Source organism: Candoia aspera, chromosome 9, assembly GCF_035149785.1.
Source record: "Candoia aspera isolate rCanAsp1 chromosome 9, rCanAsp1.hap2, whole genome shotgun sequence".
Classification (NCBI taxonomy): Eukaryota; Metazoa; Chordata; class Lepidosauria; order Squamata; family Boidae; genus Candoia; species Candoia aspera.
In genome coordinates, this window is record NC_086161.1 from 8,385,178 (window position 1) to 8,393,534 (window position 8,357).

Here is an 8,357-nt window from a genome sequence, read left to right on the forward strand (position 1 = left end):
ACAAATTAGATAAGTTTTCTCTTATCTAAATTGATAAGAGAAAACACTTAACAATTTGTTTCTACCTGGAAGCAGCTTTTGGACTATTTGCTTGTAACGCAAAAGAATGAAGTCTTGATTTTAGGTTTTGATGATTGAATGGTTTGATTTTGGAGAAATAGTGTTACTAAATGTTTAATTAATAGTAAGAGATTAACTTTTATATACTTTCACACCTGTGCTGGAAAAGGTCAGAAGCCACTGATCTGATAATGCCTTTTTCTTTATTACTGCACTGCTTTAGTTTTTCCTGTTTCTTTTTTAGACTTGTATTCTATTGGTCTTAGATTTTGCATTATGTGTCTTAATTGTATCTTGAAACATTAATTAAAAAAACAAATAAATTGAAACAGGAAAAAAAATAAAAATAAAAATGAAGCTCACCAAGTAGACCAGGCAGGAAACACGGCAAGATGAACTAACTCGGCTTTATTGTAAGGCTATGTTAACAGAATCTTGCAAGTCTTGAAAGTATAAATTTCCCACCGTCTCTTTTACAGTCTGAGAAGTTAGGGATGGTCCTTCTGAGCCTCTTTCTCTGCCCATTATGCAGCTGCGGGCTACACCCTCTCTTATCTGACCATTCCCTAGGCAGCATCTCTTCACCCTGTCTCTCAAGGTCGTTCTCACATTCCATTACAGAAAGTTATTGTTTAAAGTTTTTTTCCTTCAGTGGTTAACATTATTATGTACTAATAAATTGTTCCACAGATGATAGAGTAAGAACAACAGCTATGTACTGCCAGGAAAAGCACATGTTCATGAATAGGATGTTTTCATGATCATTCTGGGGGCAGAACCTGTGGGGAAACTTGTTCTCCCCTTGATAGCCCCCCCCCTTTTGTCCCTCTCCTCTTTTAAGCATCAGGTTAGGAAAAATAGTCTTTTCTTAGCAATCTCTGAACTGATTTCTTGTTTGCAGGAACAAGGGTGGAATTAAATTGAGTGCTGCATGACATTTGACGGAATACAGCTCCAGCCCTTCATCATCTCTTCTCAGGCTTGTGCTTATTTGAGAGGCATCCAAAGATCCTACAATAATGTATTCAAATAGCATAGGTGTTTACTGCAGAGAGAGTGCACCTCATGGTTCTGAAAACCATCAGTGCTGTCTTCCTTTGAGCTTCATCCATTGGGACCCATAGACCATGTGTAGTTCCTATAGCAGTCACACAATTCTAAACCATCACCATCTCACCCATTGGATCAAGCTGACCTGCCACATCCAAGTTCCCTGCCTAAGGAACATGAAGTCCTGAACTATTCCAGGATGTGGGAATTTCTGAAATGTAATCCTAGCAAACTGCAAAAGGCAGCATCAAATATGGCAACCAGCAGCAGGAGGTGGATGTGTCCATCCAGGGGACTGAGGTGGGCTAGGTGGAAATAGAAGATCACCCCTAGTAGAGATAAGTAGATAATCAGCTCCTGAATGCTGAATGGTTAATCATTTTGTGGCATCTTTGACATTCTGTTTATAACCTCATCTATGTTTCAAATAAATTATTCCCCACTGTTGGTGATATAAACACTTGTTACAGTCAATATTTATTTATTTATTTTTCAGATTTCTATTACCGCCCATCTCTCCCAAAAGGGGGACTCTGGGCAGTTTACAATAAAATCAAAATTAAAAGCATATAAATTACATATAAGAGATCAATAAATAAAGATAAAATAGATATAAAATCCAAGAGGTAAAGATCTTATTCGTTGGGGATTACTGTTGATGATATAAACACTTGTTACAGTCAATATGCTTATAAGGAAAAAAATAAAACTAATCTTCCAGAAATGGACTATACCTTAGTAGTTCAGAGTTGAATTTCAAAATCTCAGATACATTTGAGAAGAACCCTGCCTGTGATTCTGGATAGCTACAATCAGTAAGTGAAGATACTATTGAGCGGACTAGAACAATGGATTGTACTGAGCTAGATGTGATCGATATTAAGTGTTTTTCTTATGGAGGGACTGGAGCTGAATATGAATGCAGATTGTTTGCAGCCAGAAGGTCCCAGAATTAATTATAGGAGCTGCCAAGTAGGACTGGGGAAGATATTGTCATGAGTGCCGTTGAGCTAAAGTCATCAGCGCAATGGCACACATGACAATGACAAGGAAATAGGGGAAGGGGTACAAGTTAAGTAGCCATCAACCCACAACGACTAACGGCCAACAAACAATAGCCAAACGGATCACGGAGCCACCCAAGCCATCAGCGGCAATACAACGGGGATCGCCCAGCTGAAAGCAATCAGCAGAGGAATGGAAACCTGATGATGGGCGATCCCGGAAACCCTCACCCACCGGCAGGGCAACGCATGGGACAAAGGGGGGTGACGTGACCGTGAGCGAGGGGGCGCTGACCGGCGCGGGGTATTTAAACCCCGCACCGGCGCGCTCCTGTCACTCTCAGCTTTTTTCTACCAACGCTGTACCTGCCCTGCAATAAACCAGAGCCTGATTCGCAAACCAGTGTCTGAATGTTATTCAGGGGGAGGCAGCGCATGACAGATATACTGTATGTCTGAAACCAGTCCAGCAATTCAGGGTAGGCTACTACTAAGCTAGATAGAATTTATGGTCTGATTCAGTGGCTGTGTTTTCATATCATTTGTTTAGTGCTGGCTTAGCATGAAGTATGCACCCAGCCCTTATAGAATGCAAACTCTGATTTATGACTCAAGTGTTGTGTAAACCCAGCCAATCATAGTTTATTCAACCAACTGTAATTAAAACTCTGTGAAGTGAATTTATCCAATGTAAGGCAGCTACTTACCAATTGAGCGTTTGAGTGAGGGAGGGAGTGTTTGAATGGAGGAATCTCTATTTTCAACCAGGGATCTTCGTAGTCCAGGACTGGGGGCTAATGGACTGCAAGACTCTGGGGATTGTAGGGCGGGACAGAGGATCAAGGTGGTGATGGGCCAGGGACATTATGACGGGAGCCAGAGGGTGGGCCATCTACGGAGAAGGTGCCCCAGTAGCATGTTCCGGCCCTCCGTGCTCAGACCCAGGTCCCGGTCAGCAGACCCACGGTGGCCCTGACCTCCGGCTGCTGCTTTGTAATGCCAGGTCAGTTAACAAGGCCCCCCTTATTTGTGACTTGATCACGGAGGAGGGGGCCGACCTGGCATGCATTACTGAAAGCTGGCTGGGCCTGGAAGGAGGTATCTTTGCGGAGATGTGCCAGGCTGGGTTTCGAGTATGGCACCAGCTGAGACTTCAGGGCAGGGGAGGAAGAGTGGCTGTTGTCATCCAGGAATCTCTGGTGGCTTTCAGGGGCCATGCTCCACAAGTGACTGGCTGTGAGACCCTGTTTTTCAAGTTGGGTTCCCAGGAACAGTTGGGGGTGTTGCTACTGTACAAGCCTCCCTGCTGCGTGGCAGCCTCCCTGCCTGAGCTGCTGGAGGCCATCTCGGGGTTGGCAGTGGAGTTCCCCAAACTTATGGTTCTGGGAGACTTCAATCTGCTGTCCCTGGGATGGGCCTCGGAGGCAGACCGGGAGTTTGTGGCCACCATGGCGGCCATGGGCCTGACTCAGATTATTTGGGACCCATCTCGGGACAGTGGCCTCAACCCGGATTTAATTTTCTTGTTGGAGCGGTGGCAATGTGATCTGAGGGGAGCAGTACATCTTTCCCCTTTGTCATGGTCAGATCACATCCTGGTGAGCCTGAGATTCTCCTATGCTGCCCCCCTCTGCAGGGAGGCAGGACCCATTTGATTGATCCGCCCCTGGCAACTAATGGACCCAGCAAGGTTTCAGAAGGAGCTGGGGGTTATACCCGAACATCTGCATGGTCCAGCAGAGGCCCCGGTGGCTGCCTGGAATAGGGAGGTAGCCGGGGACTTGGACGGGATCACACCTGTGTGGCCTATCTTGCCTCATCCAACCCGACACTCCCCATGGTTTGCAGAGGAGCTGAGGGTTTTGAAGAGGCTTAAGAGACACCTAGAGCACCACTGGAGGAAGACAAAGGCTGAATCTGACTGAACACAAGCTGGAGCTGCTATTAAGGCCTACCTTGTGGCGGTAAGAGCAGTGAAATGTCAGTATTTCTCCGCTCTTATTGGATCTGTGTAATGTCACCTGGCGGCCCTGTTTAAAATTACCTGATCCCTTTTGGGGAGATTCGGAGATCCATCTACAGGGCCGAGCTGAGGAGTTTTCTGGGCACCTGCAGGATAAAATCACTCAGATCTGTTCCAAGTTGGACTCTGAGTGTGAGGCAGGGTCTGTGGAGACGCCTGGGGAACGTTCTTACCTGGTAATCTGGGAATGGTTTGATCCTGTTGAGCCTGAGGAAGTGGACAGGATCCTCTGGACAGTAAATGCCACCACTTGCCAATCAGATCCATGCCCCTCGTGGCTGGTGAGGGCAGCTTGGGAAGTGATGCGTGGTTGGATCCAGGCGATGGTGAATGCATCCTTGAGAGAGGGGGTATTTCCGGCAGCCTTTAAGGAGGTGCCGGTGTGCCCCCTCCTCAAGAAACCTTCGCTGGACCCTTGTGTACTGGACAACCTTCGTCCAGTCTCCCACCTTCCCTTTTTGGGGATGGTGGTTGAGAAAGTGGTGGCATTGCAGCTCCAGAGGATCCTGGATGAAACAGAGTATCTAGACCCCTTTCAGTCAGGTTTCAGGCCTGGAGATGGGACAGAAATGGCATTGGTCACACTTATGGATGACCTCTGGTGGGAGCGGGATGGAGGCAGTGCATCCATTCTGGCTCTTCTTGATGTCTCAGAGGCTTTCGATACCATTGACCATGGTATCCTTTTAGGTCAGCTCAGGGAGTTGGGGATGGGTGGTGTAGTCTTACACTGGTTCACCTCCTTCCTCCAGGGCCTGTTCCAATTGGTGTTGATAGGGCAGGAGAGATCGGGCCCACGGCCCCTCCTCTGTGGGGTGCCACAGGGTTCAGTACTCTCTCCCCTCCTTTTTAACATCTACATGAAACCGCTGGGCGAGATCATCCATCACCATGGGATGAGGTATCATCAGTATCCTGATGATACTCAATTGTACATCTCCATCCCGGGTGAAGTAAGTGATGCCGTGACCATATTGGGAGTTTTATTCACTTGCTACATTGAGCTGAATGGGTCAACACAAAGCAGGAGTAAATCTATATGAAATCTTGTTTAAAGAAGGGATGCAATCTTTGGCTAATGAATCCAATACAAGATGGATAACTATTTGGAGCTTCATTTAATACTTTTGAAAAGGCAAAGGTGCAATGAACAGGGCAATGCTGCAGGGCAGAAAATATTGTGTCATGCATATGCATGGGAAGTTACCGTTTTCATTTTATTACCTTGAGATATCACTCATCTTCTATAAACTGTGCCAGAGACACTAGAAAGTGATATAACCTACCTGGTAACAAAAGAAAAAACAGATACAAGGTCATATGTTGCCAGTTCATCATCTATACCCACCTTTGGATCTCAATATTATAGACAGTGAGGTAGGGTCCATCTGGAACAAACTGCTCTGCCAATATCCTTGTAACATGGAACACTTTCTAGAAGGTGTCTTGCTCTTGCCTTTCCCCCCAATTCTAAATAAAGAGAAATTTGACGATAGAATGTCTTCTACTGGATGCAAACAATGGAAGTCACAGGGATCAGTGGCTATTGGGCTGATGGCAGCGTGACAGCTTCTGAAGACCATCTGCTGGGAATCTAATGGGCTCCCTTGTGCTGTTGGTTGGCCACTGTGAGAACAGACTGCTGGACTAGTTGGGCCAGGGGTCTGATCCAGGAGGGCACTGCTTAGGTTCTTACGTTATGTTCTTAAGGAAAAACCTAAGTGAGCAAATGCAAAGTCGTAAGTTTAATGAATAATATGCCTCACTGCAGAGCCTTTTGAAGATTCTGAAGAGCCTGGAGGCAGAATATACATTTGAGTGCACCCTATGTGAAGATACATTTTCATTACTGCTTTCTGGCCCCGAAAATAGGAACATTTGGAGGAGGTGGAAATCTGAAATACCAAAACAACAAGTAGGAAAGGTAACCATAGAGATTCATTGCATCAATTCCAACTTGAATTGAAGCAATAATATTTGTATAGGCCAATATTTGTCAGAGCAAATGACAAATGTTTACCCTATGATATGACATGGGGCAAATTCTCTGAAGTTCTTTGGTGTGATCCTTATGTAAACCACATAAGTAAAGGTAAAGGTTTCCCTTGACGTAAAGTCCAGTCGAGTCCGACTCTAGGGGGCGGTGCTCATCTCCGTTTCTAAGCCTTGGAGCCGGCGTTGTCATAGTCACTTCCGGGTCATGTGGCCAGCATGACGACTCGGAACGCCGTTACCTTCCCGCCGAAGCGGTACCTATTAATCTACTCACATTTGCATGTTTTCGAACTGCTAGGTGAGCAGGAGCTGGGACTAGCAACGGGAGCTCACCCCGCCGCGCGGTTTCGAACCGCCGACCTTCCGATCGGCAGCTCAGCGGTTTAACCCGCAGTGCCACCGCAGCGTCATAAAGTAGACTGAAAGTAAAGTAGACTGAAAAATTGTTACAGGAGGATGGAGTGAGGGAGAAGTCCAGATGAATCTTCTTCCCTAAAAATCCTTTAATCTTCATAATTAGAGGCAAAAAATTTATTGTGGGTAGATAAAAGCTTTTTTGGAACATTCTGATCATACAGTCACTCAAACATCATTTTAGATATTTACCTTTTACATTTGACCCGACTGGTCTCAACCCACCCTGGAAGCTTCCTAATCACCATAAAACAATTATGGTCTTGGCACAATCTCTTCTGCATTAGTAGGGTCCCATTTACATGTTTGCAGTTCATTCCCACAGTCCCTTTAAGACTGAAACCTGGCATGGTTTGAACTCAAGCCACGTTTTCCCTCTCCATTCCCATTTTTCCTGAATTTTAAACTATCAGCTTATTTCTTTGCTGCATTGATATATCAAAGTGCTGAAGGAAACTTGGTCTCAAACCAAAGAAATCAGAAGACATTCCTGAGAAACTATAATCCACTGGATCAATGTAAACATTTTCCTAAAGAACAAAATCCTCTTTTTTGCCTTTTTTGTTTGGCAATTATCTTGCATTGCAAATGATGCTTCCCTCCCAAGAAAGTTTGCTTTGTGAATTTAATCAAGCTCCTTCAAGCAGCTTCAAAGGATGGAAATGTCTAAAGGGAGAAAATGTTTTTGTATTTTGGATGGTGATAATGATGGATCAGGACTAAAACAGAAAGTTGTATGTGGATTGTTTTGCATCACATTCTATTATTCATTGCATGAACACAGGGAAGAGGAGTAACCACTGCTGATTAAGAAGATAAAAATATTTCCATTTGTAAAGCACAAAGATTCAACTTTAAACCCTCATATTGACTGGATAGATAGACTAAAGTTGTCCATTCCCCTTTCCTACTGTTTTATTGAAGATTCAGCTTTCAGTACTATCAGTACTGGGGTGTGTGTGTGTGTGTGTGTGTGTGTGTGTGTGAGAGAGAGAGAGAGAGAGAGAGAGAGAGAGAAAAGCACCCTTCTCTTTAGACCACAAAATGATTTGAGTTAATTCATCCATTGGAATTGGTTTGCTGAAAAGAGTAAGTAGCAAGTAAGAGAAATAGTACATTTCCCCCCAAAATTGGTGTTAAAAAGCTTTCATGGAACAACGAACAATTCTGCTTGCATAACCAGCAGGTACAGCAACCAACTACAGGCTGGCATCTAAAGAACTGAGTCAGGTACCACCATGAATTTCAAAGTAATTGGGAGGAGGGCATTTCCAGACATTGAAATGGAGGTCAATAAAAGTGTTATAGAATATCATGCATGCTTTTTTACTACCAAAAAATATCATCCCTTTTTGAGTAGTTTCTTGCTGATCCTTAGTCCTCACTTGCTCTCAGGGATAGCCATGATGGATCCAAATCTGATTGGCTGCATAGCTTTGCTGTGGCCTTCTATCCCCTTCAAGGAAAGTAGTGACACATCTAAATCGTTAACTCGCTCACATATGGCACAAAGCCATGAAGTGGCCTGTTTGATTTGCATGTGATTTGGAAACCAGTCATTATAATGTGTAAGCCATGGTTTACAAATTAGTGTTATGAGTGAAACAAACCATAGCTAAGTGTTATGAGTGAAATGTTACCTATATGAGTGGATAGGACATGTTCTGCTGCAGAGTGTCCAGCAAACACATTTCATTGTGGCTAGACAAAAATAATAGGAAAGGGGGATAGACAACTTCAGTCTAGTATCACACCCCTTCCAGGGTATGCCAGAGGAATCTGGGGGCTACAGTTTTCATGCATTCACCCTT

At 44.5% G+C, this 8,357-nt stretch overlaps 1 pseudogene; it reads right to left on the bottom strand.

Moving 5' to 3' along the window:
* Positions 1–896: 896 nt before the first annotated feature.
* On the bottom strand, positions 897–7,951 carry LOC134502799 (transmembrane protein 45B-like; annotated as a pseudogene).
* Between the last annotated feature and the right edge of the window lie 406 nt (positions 7,952–8,357).